Source organism: Orcinus orca, chromosome 4, assembly GCF_937001465.1.
Source record: "Orcinus orca chromosome 4, mOrcOrc1.1, whole genome shotgun sequence".
In the NCBI taxonomy this organism is placed as follows: Eukaryota; Metazoa; Chordata; class Mammalia; order Artiodactyla; family Delphinidae; genus Orcinus; species Orcinus orca.
The window spans coordinates 88,479,251-88,503,469 of record NC_064562.1 but is presented as its reverse complement, the minus strand read 5'-3'; the positions used below and the strand labels follow the sequence as shown (position 1 = coordinate 88,503,469).

At 43.5% G+C, this 24,219-nt stretch overlaps 1 long non-coding RNA gene across 1 annotated transcript in view; it reads left to right on the top strand.

Annotated features, from left to right (window-relative positions):
* Window positions 1–12,361, top strand: part of LOC117200835 (uncharacterized) — a 73,737-nt gene extending 61,376 nt beyond the window's left edge. The window contains exons 2-3 of the long non-coding RNA XR_007477304.1: window positions 4,168–4,227; window positions 12,220–12,361. This is a non-coding gene — a long non-coding RNA (uncharacterized LOC117200835). The remainder of the gene's footprint in view (window positions 1–4,167; window positions 4,228–12,219) is intronic.
* Window positions 12,362–24,219: the final 11,858 nt, after the last annotated feature.

Genomic DNA, 24,219 nt, shown 5'->3' with positions numbered 1-24,219 from the left:
ACCCATCATCTAGGGGATTTCACATTGATCCAAGGCTATTATCTATTACACTGTCCGTATTCACATTTTTCTACATGTCCTAAAAGTGTCCTTTCTAGCAACTCTTTTTCTGCTCCAGGGTCACACATTTCATTTAGGCATCATGTTTTTTTAGCCTCTGTTAATGTGCAACTTTCCTTGGACTTTCTTTTTTATTTCCTGACATGGACATTTTTTTAAGTGTACTGGCTCCTCATTTTGTAAAATGTCCCCCAATGTGGGTTTGTCTGATTGTTTCTTTTTTTAAAAAAATATTTATTTATTTATTTGGTTGCGCTGGGTCTTAGTTGCGGCAGGCGGACTCCTTAGTTGTGGCTCGTGGGCTCCTTCTTTGTGGCTCACCAGCTCCTTAATTGTGGCATGCAAACTCTTAGTTGTGGCATGCATGTGGGATCTAGTTCCCTGACCAGGGATCAAAGCCGGGCCCCTTGCATAGGGAGCGCAGAGCCTTAACCACTGGAGCACCAGGGAAGTCCCCGTCTGATTGTTTCTATATGATCTGTTTCATTTTTGTCAGGAATACCCCTGAAGGGAGGCTGTGTCCTTGTCAGTGCCTCATCACAGAGGCTATGCAGTGTCAGTTTGAAAATTTTCATTGGCATTAAAAAATATTTTTAATAGTTTTACTTCTTATTCGTTCAAATGAAGACTCCGGAGTATTTCTTAGTTGGAAAAATCTCCTTGAAAATCTTAATACGTGAAACATTAGAGCCATAAGACTTGCCACCGTTTCTTGGGAAAATGGTTGTAGATTCATCCTTCTGGTCTTTATCACTAGAAATAATGCTGATGCGTTTGAATGCTTAAATATCTTAGGGACTTGGCCAAGATGCCTTGTTATCAGGAGAATTTCATTGTGCTGGAAGTCTGAGGGTGCTAATTAATCCCCCTCCCCCTCCTACAGGTCCTTAACACAAGGAGTAAAATGCTGATCAGCTTTTTTACTAGTAAAGCTGGAGGATACCTCCCTCTCCAAAGCAGAGTCTTTGATACTATCCCAGCCCCGACCTATTCATACTGAGCTCATATTGGAAAGGTTGAGACCTGGCTAGGCTCAATGTGTCCGCCGACTAGTTGGGAGAGGAAGGAGCTGCCCATCTTGCTGAGCACGTGCAGGTCTGAGAGGCCGAGTGCAAGTGAGAAGGGTAGGCCAAGGCTAGCCCCACTCCCGGGAATGGCCCCGGCTCCTGTGGCCCATGAGCGTTCTGAGGAGTCAGTAACAGAGGAGAGAATGATGAGATGTGCCTCAGTTCACACTGATGGGGCAGGAGGTCATGACTGGACTCCCTTTGGTAGGTCTGTGCCCTCTGCGTGCTGGGCAGTGCTGGGCAGCTGGGAGCCTGCCTCTTCCAACCCTCCTGCTGAAGCCCCGGTCGAGGTGCTGCCGTGCACTTACCTCCTCGACTTGGAGAGATACACCTCGATCGGGTGTGGGAGGGGATTGATTGGGGACTGAGGCCAGTCTCTGAGAGGAGAGGCTGGGGTCTCCAGGAAAAGGTGGGTACTTTAACAAGAATGTGCAAACCTGAGGGTGCGGGTCCCGGGAAGGACTTAACTCATCATATAATCCTCTGGAGGTGGCACCTGAAACCCCTTAGCTGCCTTTTGTGCAACCCTTCTTGCTTCAAGTCAGAAGAGAGATTATCAACATGAAAACTCTTTTTCTTAAGAAGAGATGCCACGGATCACGGTGTATGCGCTTGTATTAAGGAAGAATAAACGACATAAGTGGATTTGTTATTAGGAATTCTCCTCTCTTGATGCCTCTTAATATCATTAGTGAAAGACTTATTCCTTTGTTTAAGATCTAATGGGATTTTACGTGGCCAAGCTTTGTCATGGGCAGAAGCCTAATGGGATTAGTCCTTGGGGAAAGAACGGTTCCCTGTGGGCCTCTCAGTTTTTGTATCGGGAGAGGTTGGGGGGTGGGAGGAAGAGAGAGAGAGACAGAGGGAAAGGGAGAAAGAGAGAGAGGGAGAGAGAGAGAGGGAGACAGGGAGAGGGAGAAAGAGAGAGAGGGAGAGAGGGAGAGAGAGAGAGGGAGAGGGAGAAAGAGAGGGAGAGAGGGAGAGAGAGAGAGAGAGGCAGGGGGAGAGAGGGAGAGGGAGAGAGGGAGAGGGAGAAAGAGAGAGGGAGAGAGGGAGAGAGAGAGAGGGAGAAAGAGAGAGAGAGGCAGGGGGAGAGAGAGAGAGAGGGAGAGGGAGAAAGAGAGGGAGAGAGGGAGAAAGGGAGAGAGAGACGGGGAGAGAGAGGGGGAGAGAGGGAGAGGGAGAGAGGGAGAAAGGGAGAGAGAGACGGGGAGAGAGAGGGGGAGAGAAGGAGAGGGAGAAAGAGAGAGGGAGAGAGAGAGGGGGGGAGAGAGGGGGAGATTGGGAAAAGGAGAGGCAGTGGTAGATGTTAACAGCCTATTTTTTTATTGGAGTATACTTGATGTACAATATTATGTAAGTTACAGGTGTACAATAGAGTGACTCATAATTTTTAAGGGTTAGAGTTGTTATATAATATCGGCCCTATCCCCTCTGTTGTGGAACAGCCTTTTTAAGAAGGGGAGATATATTTTAATGTCTTCTTTGTGACATTTCACATATATGATCTTATTTATTCCTAATGACAATCTTATGATGTCAGCAGTATGATTGTTTCTTTTCTATAGAGAGATAAACAAATTAACCAAGAGAATAAGTAAATCTCCAAAGTCACATAGCTGGGCAGTTGTGGAAACAGTCCCCTGCCTTTAGTCTTGTACCTCCCAAGTCCATTCTTTCTACTGCTAGAGAGAATTAGAATGGAAGGTTGCTGGGAACTCACTTGTGACATGGAGAAGTTCTCCTTTTCTTCCCATTTGTCTTGGCGTTTCTCTGACACAGAAGACTCTGTTCTGAATGAGCTACCGGTGAGAAGGAAGGATTGATGGGACCACTGAGCCCAAAAGGGGTGGGAGGAAAGGAGTTGGTTCATTTGTGTTTCACACTCTCATATGGTGAACACAAAATCTGTCTTGGTTTAAGAAAAAAATCTTCCTTAGGAAGTAAGAGAGAGTGAGTTTGTGTGAAAAATATCTTCCTAACCTAATCATGTCAACAATGATTAGAAAGCAATATGGATAATGCACTGGTGGGTAATCAAGAGTGAATATTGCACAAGTCAGTGTAATGATCATCATTTCTTTTTTTTTAATAAATTTATTTTTATTTATTTACTTTTGGCTGCGTTGGGTCTTCGTTGCTGAACGCAGGCTTTCTCTAGTTGCAGCGAGCGGGGGCTACTCTTTGTTGCGGTGCGCGGGCTTCTCATTGCGGTGGCTTCTCTTGTCGTGGAGCACGGGCTCTAGGCGTGCGGGCTTCAGTAGCTGTGGCACTTGGGCTCAGTAGTTGTGGCTCGCGGGCTTAGTTACTCTGTGGCATGTGGGATCTTCCCGGACCAGGGCTTGAACCCGTGTCCTCTGCGGGTGTCCTTCCCTGCGCCACCAGGGAAGCCCTGATCATCATTTCTGGAATTTCAAGGACAGAGTACTTTCTTAGAAAACATGGGAATATTGGCTCAAAGGGTTCTCCCTACTGCATGCTGTTTTTACACAGAGAATACCCTCTGTGTAAAGGAAATTTGGGGTTGGGGCAGGAGAGGACTAGGCTAACCCAAGATCTTTCTTTATTACTGGGTAAAAATAGGAAAGAGAGCATGAGAGGAATAATTGTTGACAGAAAAGTTTGTTCAGGAAGAAACACAAAGCCACCCCTAGCTCTATCTGGTCCATATCATGCTGAAGATGTTTAACCTTCAGACTGACAGGACATGGGGCCAGACAAGCTAGCCCGTGTATGATAACACTCTTGTCCCATGCTCAATCACATTTTGGGGTCTTTGAGGTTTAGAGAAGATTCCACTGCCCTGGTAACAAACTAAAACAGCACTATACTTACTAGTAGACTTCACTAATGCCTACCGATATTTCCAGTTTCCTCCCCTCCTTGGACATGGGGAAGACTACGTTTCCCTGCCCCTCCGTAAGCTGGGTGGAATGGTGTGACTAGTTCTAGCCAATAGGCTAGGAATAAAAATGACGTTTGTCCCTTCTGGGAAAAGCATTAAACCCTGGCGTGTTATTTTCCATCTTCCTTCTCCTAGCATGGTGAACCAGGGAGCATCATGTGGAGATGGAGGTGCCCAAGATTGAAGTCTGAAAGGGTGAGCCACTACGTGGAGGACAAATGTACTGAAGAGACACCTGGGTCTGCAGTGGATTTTTTGAACCAAAAGTAAACTTTTGTTGTGTTAATGCCTGGAGATTTGGGGTGATGCTTGTTACCACAGCCTAACCTAGCCTATCCTGACTAACACACACACACACAGAAGTCAAGAAGAATAAAATACACCATCGGTTCTGTGTCTAATTATATCTTCTAATTCAGACAGATTGCACAGATGATGGGGTTTCAGGTGTGAATCCTCTCCTCTGCCTTTTGCTATCCACTACTCAGCTGGGCTACCTGTAACCTCAGCTCTTAGGGCCACCTCCTGTGCTTACTTCTCAGGTGATCATTGCTTGCACCCAAACTCTTTGTTCTAACTCCCCTCACCCAAGGTCTGGCAGCTTCTCCTTCTCGCCTCTGGTGTGCATTTCAGTCATTCCATTTTGTCCTGAGGATAAAACAGAAGGTACTTAGGATTCTTGTGTAAGGATCATCTTTTTTTTTTTTTAATAAATTTATTTATTTATTTATTATTTATTTTTGGCTGCATTGGGTCTTTGTTGCTGTGCACGGGCTTTCTGTAGTTGTGGAGAGGGGGCTACTCTTCGTTGTGGTGTGCGGACTTCTCATTGCAGTGCCTTCTCTTGTTGAGGAGCACGGGCTGTAGGTGCACAGGCTTCAGGAGTTGTGGCACGCGGGATCAGTAGTTGTGGCTCGTGGGCTCAGTAGTTGTGGCTCATGGGTCTAGAGCACAGGCTTAGTAGTTGTGGTGCAGGGGCTTAGTTGCTCCACGGCATGTGGGATCTTCACGGACCGTGTACCCTGCATTGGCAGGTGGATTCTTAACCACTGCACCACCAGGGAAGCCCAGGATCATCTTTAGCACAGTCAGAATTTTCCCATCAGGATGTCGCCTCTTAGCAGGGATTCTAAGAGTTCTGAGGCTGAAAGAATCCAGTATCTGGATAGTCTGTACGTTGGTCTGTACTGTGTCTCAGGAAGAGGTGTTTATGTGTGTGAGGAGAGATGGCAAGAGCAGGGAAACAGACCACCTTTCCTGCCACGCTGAGAGACAAGAAAATGAGGCTCATCTCTGCTACGATTCTATGGACGCCCAGAAAATGCTGATAATGATGACACCCGGCTTTTCATATATAAATGATTTTCATTCATTTTCTCTCTTTGTTTCTGCCCTAACCTGAATGTGGTGTCAAGGGAACTATTAATGACTGCTCTTCAGGGACATGTGACTTGGTATTTATATATTACCTGCCCACTTCATCAAGTGCTGATGAATGTTTGCAAAGCTCTTTGAAATCCTCTGGTGAAAGGTGCAATGTTAAGTGAAAAATATTATTATTATTAGAAGGTAATAGACAGCTTTGAATGATTGGTCATAAGAATAATTGACATAGCATTAGAAGAAGCGCCAGAAATCATCCAGACCGTTTCAGCTCCTCCAGCCCCATCAGCCTCCACATTACATATATTACACTGTTTCCCTGACACCCATCCTAATAACCATATAATTCACACATTAAATCACCACTTCCAGTGAAAGGTTGAGCTCACTCATAGCTCTATTGATAGTGACACTGAGAGGGTATTAAGTGCTGAAATGTCTAAAATGGAGAAGTGCTTCTCAGATGGAGAGGCCAGATCTAGCCACTGAATGGCTACCACATTTAAGAAGAGATGAGAACGGAATGAGTCAGAAATACCTTGGAAATGGAGAGGAAACTTTAAAATAGGTGTGAGATTGGAAAGCCATGAAAGCAATAAAAATCTAAAGTAAGATTGCCTATTCACAGCAATATTCTTTATTGTATGCCCTCTCTGGTTTGAAAAATACTGGCAGCACAAACTGATTTTGGTTTCCTAATTTCTTTAACTTGGAGTTATTTAGAATTCCTGTCTTCTGAATAAAATGCGGTCTTGGTCAGAGTTGGCGAGTTGGGTCCAACTTACTTGCTAGCTCTGGTTGGATGGCAGTAGCTGCCTGAAGTACAGTGTTGAGAAGAATGATGGGGGTGCATGGCTGGAAAGCGTGCTATGATCCATTAGCAATGTCTGCCACTGGAGAGGGAGGGGGTGGGGTGGCACATATGTGGGCCAGGCATGACCAGGTGTGAGGATGGCTAAAAAGGACAGCTTGGATGTAGTTCAAGGTTGCTTTTATTATGACCTTTAACCAAAGGTATTAAAAAGCAGTCTAACTGCGCGTCCGGAGCCTGTGCTCCGCAGCGGGAGAGGCCGCAACGGTGAGAAGCCCGCGTACCGCAAAAAAAAAAAATAAATAAAAAGCAGTATAAAGGCTTTACTCTTGGTCAGGGTATAAGTGGGAGGAAATGGCTTCTCTCTGCCACCCTTGTCTTTCTCATAGAGCACTACTTCAGTTTGGTGGCCTTGGCAGCCATGTGGAAGAAGACAACCCCAGGTCACTCAGAATAACCCGTTGTCTTTTATGCCCAGAAACAATTTATGCTGCCTCCTAAGGTTGTAATTCTGCCAGTCAGCAAGCTCGTCTCCCAGGCCTGGTGTCTGGGTTCTGGGGCCTCGGCTGCAGGGTCTGGGCATTTTCCACTTACATCCACGACCTGTGGGGGGCAGGCTTGACTGTGCCCCCCCCCACCCCCCACTGTGCGCCACAGAGTGTCTGTGTCACAGAGTGGCTTCCAGTGTAGCCTCCGGGAGATCTGCGAGCCTCCTTTGGATGACAACCTGCTTCTTGAGGACTTACTATTCATCATGAAGGGGTTTATAGTGCAAACAACTTTGTTTTTAGAAGATTAGAATTCTCTGATTTCCATTTGATTTAGAAAAATGGATGGCTGCAACAATGTTTCATCAGTAGAGAAAGGAGCAGGGGAGCAGGTAGCCTTTGGGGATCATTTGCTCAATAACCTTTATAATAATAGTAACAGTTAACATTTATTGAGCACCTAACTGTGCATGAAGCATCATTTTTCTAAATTTTTGTTTTTATTACCTCACTTAATCCTCTCAACGGCCGGACTGTCCATTTTACAGACAGGAGCACTGAGGCTTGGACTTTCTCAAGCTGCATAAGCGGGGAGTTAAGGTTGCTTTTGAACTCAGGTCAAGTGAACTGTCACTCACTGCAGTGCACCCCTCCCGTGTGCTGACCTGAATCCTGTTGCAGCAGATAAGGCTACCTCCTTTGACCCACCCCCAGTGGTTATTAAACAGTCTCCATAGAGAATTAAAATAAACGATTTTAGTTGTCTGTTCTCTTCCTTTGAAAACTTCAGTCTCACACGTAACCTTCGGATAATGTGACCTACTGAAAATGTCACATTTACAGCTCGTCCCAAAGGGCTTTGGTTTAAAACAGTGGATACCATTTCCCTCTGTTTTCCATTATTTGGTTTAGAAAAAATCATAACAAGACAAAAACAAATTGGTAACCTCTATCATCAATAAACTTTTACTTGATGCCAGGCATCTCTTTTATTTAAGTTAATACATAGAAGCAGTATAGATGTTAATTCTCTTCCTTCTTTAGGTGACATATTGCCATTTAAACCAGCATGTACTTCCATATCCTTTCTTATTAGCATTTTAGATTCTTGTCAACCAACTTTGTTGCTTCAGTGAGCAGACTCTGGTTTGGGGGTTTTATAGCTAGAAAAGCACTGAGTACTTTTATAGTTTTACTATGCATTCTCCTCAAGGCAAAACTGTTATGCCTATACTGACATGCACTGACTATGGGACATATCATTAAAAATCACTAGTCACAGAGGAGCTGAATCTCAGAATACAGTTGCTAACTTATTAAGATTCTAGTGAGGATCATGGAATTGCCTTAAGGGATTTCATAGGTGGGTTATGGATGCCTTTTGACTGTGCAAGGTTAAAATGTTGAAATGTTTTTTCTTTAATTTTATTTATTTTAGGCTGCATTGGGTCTTCGTTGCTGCACGCAGGCTTTCTCTAGTTGTGGCGAGCATGGGCTACTCTTCGTTGCAGTGTGCGGGCTTCTCATTGTGGTGGCTTCTCTTGTTGAGGAGCACGGGCTCTAGGCACGCGGGCTTCAGTAGTTGTGACACACGGGCTTAGTTGCTCCGCGGCACGTGGGATCTTCCCAGGCCAGGGATCAAACCCATGTCCCCTGCATTGGCAGGCAGATTCGTAACCACTGTGCCACCAGGGAAGTCCCAAAATGGTTGAAATTTGATAGCATGAAAAGTCATTGGCTTACTGAAAATAGGCCTTTTCTTGGATTCTCTCAGGTTCCCTTGAGCCAATTCCACTAGAAAATCATTAGCATGTTTACATGAATAATTTCAAACCGCCAGCAGGTAATGTGGAGATCTCAATCCAGTTGTTTTTTTTTTTTAAGTGGAACTTAAAATGTATGTCTAGATACATTCTTCTCTTATTTTCTCCCATCCTGATGCCTGCCCTGTTTGTCTCTACCGGACAGATAGCAGGAAGAGAAACAAAGACGGAGGAAAAGAAAGGGAGCCAGTTCGTTCTTAAAAACCTTGCGGGGCTGCAAAGAAGCTGTAAGTCACAATGCACAGAATATAGTTGGAAAGACTCTTTAACTGTCATTACTGAAATCTGTGTGGCATTAAATAATTTAGAGCAGGAAGTGATCTTAGAATTCTAGAAAGATTCAAGTGATTAGACAGTTGGAGAGTGAGGGTTCATGCTGGACCATTCACTTCCGGTGAGGTCCGGGGAGTCACTTAAGTCCCTGCCAAGAGCTTTAACTGTCTCGTTTGGGCTCCTTGAAGACAGGAACCAGGTCCTAATCTTTTCTGCATCTACAGCGAATCGAGTACTACAGTAGTAGGTGCTTCATAAACATCTGTTGGATGATTGAACTGTTGGCTCCTAATGTCACCAAAGGATGGACGTCACTGTTCCCACACAGCTGTGGTGCCCATGGAATCAGTGATAGCAGTTCAATTATTCAGTTCACTCTAAACCTGGAGCAGTTCAATTATTCAGTTCACTCTAAACCTGGCTCATTGGATGCTCTCAACTCTGTATTTGGAACCTCCTTTTCCTGTTCAGTAGTGTCTCCCATAGGACTTCTCGGCCTGATTCCATAACTTATGAGCCACGTTTGGTTACTAGAATAGTTCCTATTGTTTTATTCAAGACTCAGGGCTCTTCGTTTAAAAAAGTCAGGCTTGCATGTGATTCAGATCTTATGCCCTCCCCTCTCTCCAGCATAGCCTAGAGCTCTGGCTAGTGACTTGGAGTATAGGTAAGGGTGGACGTGTGCACGACTGTGTAAACTTGTGTAAGTTTGTATAAGTGTGTGAGTGTGTAAAGGCTTGGACATCTCTTCATCCAAGAACTCACTTCTCCAAGGTGCTGGGGGCAAGGGAAGGAAAAGGCCAAACATCTTCCTGCCATCCTGGGCAAGTTTCATCCTCTACTGACCACGGGCTCACTCCCAAGCCGTTCCCTAAGAATTAGCGAATCCTTTCAAGACACAGCTGCATATTACAGCAGACCCCTGGCTCGTGGCATTCCATTGCATTTCCCCCATGTCTGCACCTCATTATCCTTCATGCTGTGACAGTCCCCAGGCTCTGCTACCAGAGCTAGAGCTCTTTAGCAGTGCAAGTTCTACCCTCTGTACCTTTCTCCTCCAGGGTCTCAAGGGGGCGGTCCTGGCTTCCTCTCTCCTGGCAGTCTCATGCCTGCCTCTCCCTCCCTGCCATGTTGCATTTCCATAATTCTCTTTCTCATGGTCACAAGCACTGGGGTCAAATCACAAGTCCCCTAGCTAAGCAGTCATCTAACTAAGAAATGAAAGCTTGGTCTCCGCTTCCTTCAGGAGCCCTTTTCTCGGCCAGTGAGTCTCTTGAGGCCCCTGTTAAGACGAATGGGGGGAACAGTGTCAAATACTTCCCTCTCCCTAGTGCCACCTCCTCACTCTTCAAATCCCCCCTTTATATGGACTAGGGTGATGTGGAGGGAGGCAGTCGGGGGTGGAGCCAGTCCAAAGATACTTCTTGGCGATTCTTGTAAGCCCTGAAGAGAGGAGACCATCCCTAAATAACGGCATATGGACAATGTGGTGTATTGGGCCTTAGCTCCAGTTCTAGGACAGTTAAGAAAAGTTCTAGTGAATTTTTTTTTTTTTTTTTTTTTTTTTTTTTTGCGGTACACGGGCCTCTCCCGTTGCGGAGCACAGGCTCCGGACGTGCAGGCTCAGCGGCCATGGCTCACGGGCCCAGCCACTCCGCGGCATGTGGGATCTTCCCAGACCGCAGCACGAACCCATGTCCCCTGCATCGGCAGGTGGACTCGCAAGCACCGCGCCACCAGGGAAGCCCTCTAGTGAATTTTTAAAAATTAGTTAATTAATTAATTTTTGGCTGTGTTGGGTTTTTGTTGCGGTGCACGGGCTTCTCATTGAGGTGGCTTCTCTTGCTGTGGAGCACGGGCTCTAGGTGCGCGGGCTTCTGTAGTTGTGGCACGTGGGCTCAGTAGTTGTGTCTCGCAGGCTCTAGAGTGCAGGCTCAGTAGTTGTGGTGCACGGGCTTAGTTGCTCTGTGGCATGTGGGATATTCCCGGACCAGGGCTTGAACCCGTGTCCCTTGCATTGGCTGGCAGATTCTTTACCACTGTGCCACCAGGGAAGCCCAAGAAAAGTTCTAGTGTATTTTTGCATAGGCTTCAGATGAGCATTCTAACTCTTTATTTACAGCCAAACTACACTTACCTTTAAACTTAACAAAGAGTACAAGCTAAGAACTAAAATAAGAGGCAAAAGGTAAATAAATAAAATGAAACAAACTCAAAGTATAAAGCAAAATGTTTAGTACAAATATAACTTTTTTTTTTTTTTTTTTTTTTTGCGGTACACGGGCCTCTCACTGTTGTGGCCTCTCCCGTTGCGGAGCACGGGCTCCAGACGCGCAGGCTCAGAGGCCATGGCTCACGGGCCTAGCTGTTCTGCGGTATGTGGGACCTTCCTGGACCGGGGCACAAACCCGTGTCCCCTGCATCGGCAGGCAGACTCTCAACCACTGCGCCACCAGGGAAGCCCTATAACTTTTTTAAATAATAATAATAATAATAATAATGGCTTACTATGTGTCAAGCACTGTTCTAAATTGACATGTATCATCTCATTTAACCCTTGCAACAATGCTATAAGTTCTTTTATTATTAGCATTTTATAGATAAGAAAATGGAGGCACGGAGAGATGATCTGTACTTGGACACAAGTGAGTGCACCAGCAGCAAGTGTATTAAAAAGATATTGAGCTGGGGACTTCCCTGGTGGTGCAGTGGTTAAGACATCTCACTCCCAATGCAGGGGGCCCAGGTTTGATCCCTGGTCACGGAACTAGATCCCACATGCATGCCGCAACTAAGAGTTCGCATGCCACAACTAAGGAGCTGGCGAGCCACAACTAACGAGCCCGTGGGCCGCAACTAAGACCTGGTGCAACCAAATTAATTAATTAATTAACTTAAAAAAAGATACTGAGCCGATTTTTGTAATTAGCGTTCTATGTGTGCCAATTACAAAAACAGTTTTTAGGGCACCGTCGCAAAATCTAGAAATTTAAGGTGTTTAGCATCATATCCTCCCAAGAGCAGCACAAGTGTAGTGGTTAAGCACACAGATTCTAGAACCAGATTATATAAGTTCAAATCTTGGCTTTCCTTTTTACTAACTGGGTGGCCATTTACAGCTGGGGTCCCTGTGTCTCAGTTTCCAGTAAGTGGTATTTAGCCTAAAAGGTTACTGGCAGAGTTAAGAGAGTTGGTATGTCTACAGCAGCACTGTCACATAGAATAGCATGTGAGCCATCTATTTAATTTAAAATTTTTTAGTAGCCTCATTAAAAAGGGGGGAGAAGGAACAGGTGAAGTTAATTGGAATAATATATTTTACCTAACCCGGTATGTCCCAAACGATATCATTTCAATGTGTAATTGACATTATTAATGAGATATTTTACATTTGTTATTTTTTGTTCAGAGTCTTTGGAATCTGGTGTATATTTTACACCTGTAGCACGTTCAGTTTGGACCAGCCTCATTCCACGTGCTTAATGCCCACGCGTGACCAGTGGCTCTCGGAAGGGACAGTGCAGCTGCAGAGCACTTAGAACAGTGCCAGGCACATAGTAAGTGTTACTCAAACGTTACTGATTATTTTACCTTCCAAATATTTTTCAAGTCACTCACTTCTCTCCTTCTCCACTGACATGCCTTAGACCAACTTATCATCATCTTTGCCAAAAAAGGTGGATGAGTTTCCTAACTTGGCCTCCCTGTATTCACTAGCCACAGCCCTCGGCCGTCTATTCTTCATACTGAAGACCAAGAAATCCTTTCAAAATATGTATCTGATCATTTCCTCGCTCCATTGCCCCTGAGCCTTCCCTGTACCGTATTCCTGCCTCTCTGTGCTTCAGCCACTAACCTTTGTTCTGTTCCTTGGACTGGCCAGATACTTGCTGAGCCCTTCCCTCCGGAACCCCCATTGGTACTTCCTCTGGCATCCCTGTTTGTACTTCCTCCCTCTTTATATCTTCCTCAGGAAGCCTTTTCTGGTGGCTTCCAGTCTCTGTCAGATGAGTTTGTTAAAATGCCGTCATAGAATCATGTTGCTTTTTTTTTTTTTTTCCCAAAGCTCTTATCTCTGTAATTTTGCTTTCATAGTGCAATAAATTAATTAACCTGTCTACTGTCCCAACTAGACTTTAAATTCTTTCAGGGCAGACACTGCATTTGTTTTTGTTCACCATTTTGTCCCCTATACCTAGCCCAATGCCTAGCACCTTGCTGACCGTCATGAAATATTTTTTAATAAATAACTGAAGTAAGTAAATATGCAGTTATTGTACGAGACCCTAAAAAATCAGAATGAAGGGAATTTAAAACCAGGAAGAAAGTGCCGCAAGGCCACCTTTTAGTTTAATTTAAATTCTTTTTTTTAAATGTCTTTATTGGAGTATAATTGCTTTACAATAGTGTGTTAGTTTCTGCTTTATAACAAAGTGAATCAGCTATACATATACATATATCCCCATATATCCTCCCTCTTGCATCTCCCTCCCACCCTCCCTATCCCACCCCTCTAAGTGGACACAAAGCACTGAGCTGATCTCCTTGTGTTATGCAGCTGCTTCCCACTAGCTATCTGTTTTACATTTGGTAGTGTATATATGGCCATGCCACTCTCTCACTTCATCCCAGCTTACCCTTCCCCCTCCCCATGTCCTCAAGTCCATTCTCTACGTCTGTGTCTTTATTCCTGCCCTGCCCCTAGGTTCTTCAGAACCACTTTTTTTTTTTTTTAGATTCCATATATATGTGTTAGCATGCAGTATTTGTTTTTCTCTTTCTGACTTACTTCACTCTGTATGACAGTCTCCAGGTCCATCCACCTCACTACAAATAACTCAATTTTGTTTCTTTTTATGGCTGAGTAATATTCCATTGTATATATGTGCCACATCTTCTTTATCCATTCATCTGTCAGTGGACACTTATGTTGCTTCCATGTCCTGGCTATTGTAAATAGTGCTGCAATAAACATTGTGGGACATGACTCTTTTTGAATTATGGTTTTCTCAGGGTCTATGCCCAGTAGTGGGATTGCTGGGTCGTATGGTAGTTCTATTTTTAGTTTTTTAAGGAACCTCCATACTGTTCTCCATAGTGGCTGTATCAATTTACATTCCCACCAACAGTGCAAGAGCGTTCCCTTTTCTCCACTAAATTCTTAAAGAATAAGAGCAGAGGAATTCTAGAGTAACTCCCCATGTAATAAGATTCAGAAAATTTCACAAATATGGAAATAACAACATTTAGACTGACATGAGACAAAGACAAGCATGGATTGTGCCCTTAACCACCCCAAGCATGGAAAACCAGCCTGAAAAACTGAAAAGAGATGAGGAACAGGAAGGAGTATTGTGAGCCACGTTCTACTTCTCATGTGCCTGAAAAATTAAGTATGAGTTGAGCATGGAGAAGCACTGGTGGTAAAGGAGGCCTGGGAGCCAGCTTTTATGCTATGGTCCTGTACTATTTTCTTGCAAATAGTTGAAGTATCATGGAAATTCTACTATCTCAGCAAATAGCAATTAAATGAAGTTGGTCGATGAATCAACAAGTATTTGTCTTCCATATTGTATGTGATGAGAATAGAGGAAAACAAGGCAGCTGTGGTCTCTGTATTATAGATTTAGGGATGCCGTCAGTTCTTTCTTCCTTCTCTCTCAGTCTTATGTCAACTGAGCCCAGACCTGAGAACTAGATTAGGATTAAAGTACAGTGTCAGGACATGTAAAATAAGTGACAGTAATGGTGGTTCAGTGAATCTCACGAATAAGGTAGGTAACTCATTCTTCCCACTCACCTTCTAGGAGATGGTGGAGAAACCGAGTTGAAGAGTTCTCCAGCACTGCTCCCTCCTGGAGTGTACAGTGCATGACTCCTCCTCTCTAAGAAAACGTGAGAAATAGATGAGCATATCTACTCATTGCTAACACTGAGTTTCTAGCCTTATCAGTTGAGTGGAGAGAGAACGCTAGAAAGAGGAACATGTTGGAAATGGGAGGAGGAAGAGAGATCAGATGACTTCCATTCGGGATGAGCTAAGTTATTCTCCGATAATAAATTAGTCACAAAATTCTCAGCGGCTCACCTCAGCAAAGTTTTAGTTCCTGCTCACACCACGTCTGCTGTGCATTTGTCAGCCTGCTAGAGCGACTCCCCTCCAAGCACTGAAAGAAAGCCGCTCTGTGGTCTCCCCATGACTTCCAGATTTCCAGGTGATTTCTAGATTGCAGGGGAAGAGAGAGCAGGCGTTCACTGCCTCAGCCCGGAAGTAACATTCACGTGTGTTCACAGTCCATTGTGCAGAGATAGTCACGTGACTTTCCCTAACTGCAAAGAGGGCTGTAAGATGTTGTCTTCTATGTGCCCAGGAAGGAGGACAACTAAACGTTCACATCCGTTAAGAATGTTCAGGGCTTCCCTGGTGGCGCAGTGGTTGAGAGTCCGCCTGCCGATGCAAGGGACACGCGTTCGTGCCCCGGTCCGGAAAGGTCCCACATGCCGCGGAATGGTTGGGACCATGAACCATGGCCGCTGAGCCTGCGCGTCTGGAGCCTGTGCTCCGCAACGGGAGAGGCCACAACAGTGAGAAGCCCGCGTACCGCAAAAAAAAAAAAAAAAAAAAAAGATATAAATGAACTTACTTACAAAACAGAAACAGACTCACAGATTTTGAAAACAAACTTATGGTTACCAAAGGGGAAGCATGAGAGTGAGGGATAAATTAGGAGCTTCTTTCACTTTTAATTTCTAACTTAATGCATATCTTCCTCACTGGACTGTAAGCATGTAGCAGCGGCCCCTCTGTCCTATTTCCTGCGGAACCCTCAGCTGGCAGAGAGCGAACATTCCATAATGTTTTCTGAACAGAAGCATCAATCAGACCATAAGACTGCAGGAGAGGGCACAGGTAGAAGGAGCACTGTGGTGACTCGGGAAACTGTGCCCAGGTGGGCTCTGATTGTGTCTGGCCATGGCTGTGTGGGAGCTGTGTGGGTGCTCCGTGTCTCTCGATGTAGCTAGAACTCACCCAAACAGCGTTAACGTAAAAGCCCGTGTAATTGTAGCTGCCGGGCAAAGTTGATTGCAGTATAAGGTGATAACGATATTGAGCATTTCTCATATAATCAAGCATAGTTATTTTGTCTGTAGTTTAAAGTTGTTTGAGGTTCAAGATTACTCAATTAAAAATTCTAGTTTGTTTACAGAGGAGTACAGGGACTAGAAAAAAGGAGCTGTTTCATGAGACTATTCGAAAGAATATAACTCCCTGAGGAAGCATCAGAATCCACATGTAAGTTTTTGTACCTAAATTGGTAAAGATAAACTGCTTATAGCAACACATCTGTTATTTCTGCAGCTTTCATCCAGCAGTGTGCCTCCACAGCCCCACCCCTTTTATCTAGTTGCAGGGTGGTTGGGACGTGGGATGCTGGGGCATCATTATATAACCCAGGGATTTGCAAATTTTATTTATAAATACTTAATGTTTTGTGGGCTATACAGTCTCTGTCGTAACTACTCAACTCCACTGCTGTAGCCCCAAAGCAGCCATGGACAATACTTAAAAAATGAGCATGGCTGTTGTATTGCTTTTATTGCTGTGTAATAAATTACCACAAGCTTAGTGGCTTAAGGCGGTAGACATTTATTATCTTACAGTTTCCATAGGTCAGGATTCAGCTTAGCTGGGTCCTGTGCTCAGGGTCTCACAAGGTTACAATCAAGGTGTTGGTAAGGACTGCAGTCTCATCTGAGGCTTGGGATCCTCTTCCAAGTTCAAGTGTTTGTTGGCAGAATTCATTTACTTGCAGCTGTCTAATTCATGGCAGCTTACTAATGATAGACAAGCTATCTATCTCATCTAACTCATCTCAGCAGGAGGCTTAGGAAAGGCCTATACCATCTTTTAAGTGTTCACCTGATTAGGACAGGCCCACCCAGAGTGGTCTTTCCTTGGTTACCTTGAAATCAGCTGATTAAAGGCCTTAGTTACATCTGCAAAATCCTTTTATCTTTGCTATCTAAAATAATATAATCATAGGAATGATACCTCATCATATCCACAGGTCCCACCCACACTTGAGGGGAGGAAAGATTTCCACAAGGCATGTATATGATAGGGGGTTGGGAATATTGGGGGCCATCCTAGAATTCTGTCTACCACATCTGTGGTCAAAAAAACAGCCTATGGGGGCTTCCCTGGTGGCGCAGTGGTTGAAAGTCCGCCTGCCAATGCAGGGGACGCGGGTTCATGCCCCGGTCCGGGAGGATCCCACGTGCCGCAGAGCGGCTGGGCCCGTGAGCCATGGCCGCAGAGGCTGCGCGTCAGGAGCCTGTGCTCCGCGGCGGGAGAGGCTACAGCAGTGAGAGGCCCGTGTACCGCAAACCAACAAACAAACAAAAATAATGTAAAACAGCCTATGGACACTGAAACGTGAATATCAGAAAATAATATTTCTGATATTCTGTCACAAAAATAATATTTTTTAATTATTTTTTTCGACCCTTAAAAACAGTAAAAACCATTTTTGTGGGCTAGAAAAAATAAAAGCCAAGAAACAGGTAGCTGGCTGGATTTGGCCTGTGGGCTATAGTTGGCCATCCTCTGATATTAATCTGTAAAATGGAGTAAGATAGCCCTGGTAGCTTGGTTAAGAAATGGTTTCTAGAACCAGATGCTGGATCTAGAGGGTATGGCTTTGCAATGTGTGGGAGCAATGCCGGAGTTTAAGGGTGACCTGCTGGGTTATAAAATGCTAGATCCCTTCTCTCAGAGGTTGTTCTTCCTGTGACTTGGAAAGATCTACGCCTGAACAGACCAAAGACCAGAGCCACTGCCCTAAGTGCACATCCCATATGAGGACATGGGGAAACCTGAGAAGCTGGGCTACCAAACACCCCGAAGCCCCATATCGCCCAGTTGCTTTATGAAGGTGTCTCCTTTGTGCTTATCTATGCAAACTATAGCTTCTTTGCATTTTTCTGTTCAAGTGCCCGATTGAATCCTCTGTGGGGCTACTACAGCTTCACACAGTCAATCAAAGAGCAGCACGCTTTTTAGTGTTACTGAAAATGTAATTCTGCTGAAATGGAATTTATGGCATAGGAAACAATCATTTGCTCTTCACATCACAAGGCACAATTATAGTTTCAGATAGTTGGGTTGTGCATCTAGGCTTATTTTCATATTGTTCAAATCTAAATTTTCATCTGCACAAACCAAAAGATTAAGGATGTGAAAAACATTCTTGCTGCAGAAGCTCAAGAAAACTATAATAGTACTGTGGGAAACATTACATCTTAGAATCATGGTATCCTGGTGTAACCACAAATGTACTTATCAAATGCTTATATGGTGCTTACTGTGTGCCAGGCACTGTTCTAAGCATGGTACAGATATTACTTTATTTAACCCTCACACTAACCCTTTGAAGACAGTATTATTATTGTCATAATCCTTGATAAGGAAAGAGAGGCACAGAGCACAGTTAAGTAGTAACTTGACCAATATCTCCTGCTTAGTAAATGGCTGCCCTGGGATTTGAACCCCAGCAATTTCATTCCACAGTCTGTTCTCTCAACTACTATCCTATGCTACTTCTCCAGCATATCATAATAATTTTAAAATGTTTCTGGAATATGCTGATGTAATTCGTGGCATACAAATAATAAGATATTTTAATGAAAATACGGAAATTAGTGTGACAGTTCTTCAAGGTGACATCCTGCCAGGTGACTGAAGTGGCCAATTAAATGACCATCTTCCCTCTTGTCTAAGCTTCAGCAGGCTTGTTGATTAGCTTGTCAGCATGTCATCCAATATTTCTGCCAGCTTTGAGATGCTTTTCCAATAATGCCAATATCAGAATCTCAGTAAGGATCAGTTACGTGGCACACATTTGCCACAATTGTATTAATAATTCATCAGATTTTTTCAATTGATGTAGAAGTTTTTATTGTAAAATTATTCAAAATTTGTTACATTTCTATAATACGAGTGAAGATACTGAAATAACCATGTGATTTTATCAAAGACAAATTTGGTTCTATTCAAACATAAGATTTCTGATAGAGATGCCTGTTCTCAGAAGAATACTAATAATGTTTCAACTACCAGAGGCTTAGATTTTATCAGTTGAAAGAGTTCCATTGTCAAGACATTTTCCAAAGACCCTAAATCAAAACAATGCCATTGCAATTTTCCGTGACACTTTTTTCAAAATGAAGAGGCAGAATATTTCTCCATGTGAATTTTTGCATTTTAATCAGAACTGAAGAGAAAGATAAAAAGTGAATGGTTGGGCTTCCCTGGTGGCGCAGTGGTTGAGAGTCCGCCTGCAGATGCAGGGGACACGGGTTCGTGCCCCGGTCCAGGAAGGTCCCACATGCTGTGGAGCGGCTGGGCCCGTGAGCCATGGCCCCTGAGCCTGCACATCCAGAGCCTGTACTCCACAACGGGAGAGGCCACAACGGTGAGAGGCCCGTGTACGGCAAAAAAAAAAAAAAAAAAAAGTGAATGGTTTAATTCTAAAAATAAAAGAATTTTATAAGAAAATTACTAGTAATGTTAAATAATCATCGTGATGTAGATTTAGTGAGACTGATAAGGGAATAGGAATTAAATTACCTACCTTTAGAGGAGATATATTGAAAAGCCTTTAACAATTTTGTTTTATTTGGAGAAAACAACAAAAACTTGTAAAAAGAATGATCTGAAGAAAGCACGGAATAATTTCTAGAATATTTTATTTTCTATTATTATGAAGACTTTTCAAAATGAGATCCTTATCTTAAATTATTGCTTGAATACTTGTTTGCTGAGTAGAAGCAGAAGAAAACAAAATTCCTCAGAAATATTTTCATGGAAAAACATATTAATACTTCAAGATTTCACACTACCTGATATGACTCCAGTTCATCAGATCATTTTTGCTAACAACTTTTGGGAATTACTAAAGTAATTGATATAAAATCTCTCTTGATAATCCAAGTGAATTACTCAGACTTTCCAAGAGATGTTTGAAAAGGTAAAGAATAAATTCTAACTTCACAAGTTGAATTCTACAAATGAGCGTAATAATGGAAACCTCTGTCAATCAGCTTCAACAGGGATGATGAAAATGACAAAAATTGTATTAACCCAACTGTAATTTTTGGCAGAATTTTGTATTCATTCTCATGTACATTTACTCTTGTCAGTAAAAGGTGACTGGTTAAATATATACCTTACAAAATTTAATTTTTCTAATTTTTGAGACTTTCTAAAAATAAATTCACAAATAAAAAGCATGATTTGTCAGAACATGAATTCAAACTTGGGGCTTGTTGTAAATATGGTCACCATATGAGTGTTCTGGACCAGAAAGAATGAACCCAAGAGGGAGTCACAGTGAATGGAAATGAAAGAAAAATGAAGTGTGGGTGACTTGAAGATTAATCGGGCCTTTTTTCTGTCCAGAAGAAAACCATTGCAGACATAAGACGATTCTTGATAAGGTAATAATCACTTACTATAATCAAACTCTATGTACTTCAGCTAGAAACTACTGAGCACTAGGAAAGAGCTATTAGGCATTGTTAAAGCAATTGATCACTTCCATCATTGTTTGTATGGCTGGAACTTCACAATCAGAATGTATCATACGGCACAATGAGGCCTGCTGGACTTCACAAATTTGGAAGGACAAATTGGCTCGATGTTTACAAAACTGTAAGGCTGGGCTTCCCTGGTGGCACAGTGGTTGAGAGTCTGCCTGCCAATGCAGGGGACACGGGTTCGTGCCCTGGTCCGGGAAGATCCCATATGCCGTGGAGCGGCTGGGCCCGTGAGCCATGGCCGCTGAGCCTGTGCGTCCAGAGCCTGTGCTCCGCAACGGGAGAGGCCACAGCAGTGAGAGGCCCGCGCACCACAAAAAAAAAAAAAAAAAGCAATCTTTTCTCTTAATAAGGATGTGTTCTCATTAAATTCTACATTACTGATAAAGTAATATCGAACTGTGAAAAACATAAATATGGGATTGTAAACAAAACTTTAAGGGTCAGATTCAGAGAGTTAAAAAAAAAAAAACTGTAAGGCTGACATTTCCGAATTGAATGTCGACAGAGAGTAAAAAAACATCATAATGTACATACATTATCTAGGCCCCCCGTGTTGGGATAACGCATATAAATCTGACATTAGGCATGAAGAAAAGAAGCAAATAGTCTAAAAGATCTGGTAGTTAGTGTTTTGGAACAAGCAAAGGTTTCTGGCCGGGGCGGTGGAAAACACTCCTATTTCCTGAATAGAAAGTTATGAAATGGTTCATTCATTTTTCCAACAAATATTTATTGAGTGTGTGTATGTGCCAGGCACCATTCCAGGTGTGAGAAATACACTAGTGAAAAAGATGAATCATAGGGCTAAGGGTCCAGCAAAGCCACAGAGAGTGAGATAAAAATATCGTTGTGTGAAAGCTGGATTGACTTTGTAAAAAAGCAACACAGACTTTATTTACCCTTTGTATTGCCACTGTTAAGTACTACTGGATGTCATGTAAATACAGTCAAACTTCTAATTAAAATTTCTTTTTCATGGAAGTTATATTTGACTAATACAGGTTATGCCACGGAATTGCACATGCTTCTTTTAAAAAATGTAATATTTAACTATCACACAATCCCAGAATTCTGTTCATCTAGTTTTTCAAGAGAATTGTAGGCTGTTATACATGATCAACCAAATTAAAACTGATCTGCAAAAAAGCAGATTTAGTATATATGACCTAGGAAAATTCCAACTTTGAAGAAAACACAAACTCCATACAGCTCCACTTTATACTTTCCTATAGTTAAAAGTGTTTCCAAGGAATCCACACATTTGAAAAATATTTCTAATGTACTAAATTTAAGATGTTTGCATTATTTCTCACATGTACCAGGAAAATATTCTGATAGTTTTCTATAGACTAGTCCTGAAAAGCAAATAAAAATTTCCAGGTATTTCACACAGTGCTTGGCACATAATAAGAACTCATTTAATACTTATAGACAAGAGCAAGCAAATTGGGTATGACAAGTTAGCATCACAATAATTAAGTAGTGGTCAGATCCAGTTTTATGGAATCTGAAGCTTATCCAATTAGGGGGTCCCTCTTTAAAAGAAAGAATACAAAATCATACATATAAAATTAGCCATGAGAGTGAATGTCTATTTAGAATAAGAAAATAAATTACTACAAATTATAATATTTAAAATGATAGACAATGACAATGAATTTCTAAAATATGTTTTTGGCTCCCACCAGAATGTTTCATTTCATCATATTTATCAATAATCTAGGAAATATAAAAAATGAATCTGAAATGAAGGCACACAAAACCGGAACACAAATGCATTTTTTAGAAAGCTGCTATGTTTTTTTTTTTTTTTTTTGCGGTACACGGGCCTCTCACTGTTGTGGCCTCTCCCGTTGCAGAGCACAGGCTCCGGATGCGCAGGCTCAGCGGCCATGGCTCATGGGCCCAGCCGCTCCGCGGCATGTGGGATCTTCCTGGACCGGGGCACGAACCCGTGTCCCCTGCATCTGCAGGCGGACTTTCAACCACTGCGCCACCAGGGAAGCCCTGCTATGTTGTTTTGAGCTACATAATTGTGTGACCAAATTATTCCTATTACATGTAGTAATTTAAGAATTTTGTCACTGGAACACTTGTTCTGCTGTTTTGCTGTGCTAGAGGCAGATTTGTGTGCCACTTCATATGGAGCTGCCAGACCTCATGGGGACAGGATGTATCAGGTATGGTAAGATCTGATCCGGTAGACAGTGGGGTACGTACAACATGTGACTTCACACACAGGTGTACTCACTGCTCATCGTACCACTATAAGCTTGTACCCTACGAACACGGAAGTTGTATTAACTTCTGTTTAATGAGATCCCATCAAAAGATAGAACTATGTATGTTGTGTTTATAATTGCATATACTGCATTATTGAGCATATGTCTAACAGAATGGGACTCCCATTTTGACTAGGCACTGTTGAGAACTGAATGCCCCACTTAAATTAGACATGTCTGACAATTAGAAAGCTTTTCCACAGACTAGCTATATTTTAAATCTTGTTTTTCCTGCCCTAGCCACAATCTACCAGGTCTGGATGCTCTAGGACAGGTTTTTCTCTCTCCCTCTTTTTTTAATATTTATTTATTTATTTGGCTGTGCTGGATCTTAGTTGCCACAGGCGGGCTCCTTAGTTGTGGCTCACAGGCTCCTTAGCTGTGGCATGTGAACTCTTCATTGCGGCATGCATGTGGGACCTAGTTCCCTGACCAGGGATCGAACCTAGGCCCCCTGCACTGGGAGCACGGAGTCTTCACCACTGTGCCACCAGGGAAGTCCCGGACAGGTTTCTCTTAAAATTCTACCCCTGAACCTGGACTTTGTGTCTGGCACTAAGTGAGCCAGCACAGTGCAGGTAGAGTTGGAAAAGGGTCAAGTGGCCTTCTAATTTTAGATGGACCTCTTTATCCATTTGTTTCCAGACTTGGGGCCAAGTACCAATGTTTGGGTCTCATAGCCTTCAGCTGGCTGCTTGTGAATGGTACCAACTGCTGTTAAGACTAGCTACCTTCCCCAGACCTGCTCACTGGCCAAGAGAACTTTACCAATGGGTTGGCACCTAACGTTGACACCGATTTGCACCATGGTGCAATAAAAGGCATCCTTCAAGTCCCTTTTCTTTGTAGCTTATCAATAAAGGGGAATCAGAGCTTGTGGCAACTTGGAGATGGAGACAGCCTGTCAACAGGGATTGTACCTGGGACCTTGATGCAGACTTATGCAAGAGAGGGAAGCTGTCAGGAGGGCTCTCATGCTGAATCACCTCCCACCCCTGGTACTACTGTTATGCCCTGAACCCTTTGGCCCAGACCTGCCAATTCTCTCCCTGTCAGGGCTGGATCCTTCTATCCATTTTCCAGTCCCTGACTGGGGTCCTGTTCCCTCCTGAATGCACAGCCTGGACTTTAGAAAACTATCACCCTCTTGTGCAGCAACTCTTTTAGCTCACCCTAACCTCCAGATCCTTCCAGAACAGATGGAGCCGAGGTCTCTGCACCCTCGGGCACTAAGATCAAGTGGTGCCTTTTGCCTCCCTGTAGAAAGCAGACCTACGACTGAGCTTGCCTCCAAACTCGGGCGCTGCCCTTCTCTTCCTCACCGGGCACTGTTGAGGTCGCGGGATCCCTGGTGTCAAGAATGAGTGGGTTGTCATGGGCTTCCTGGCGGATTCCCTAACTGCTCTTCTCACACACAGCCCGGGGGCTGCGCACTGAGGAAGGTGACGCAAGACCACCTAGACCCAGGCTTTACCTTCCTGAGGTCTACGTGGACAAGAACAGGCACGTACGCGGGCACAGGAGGA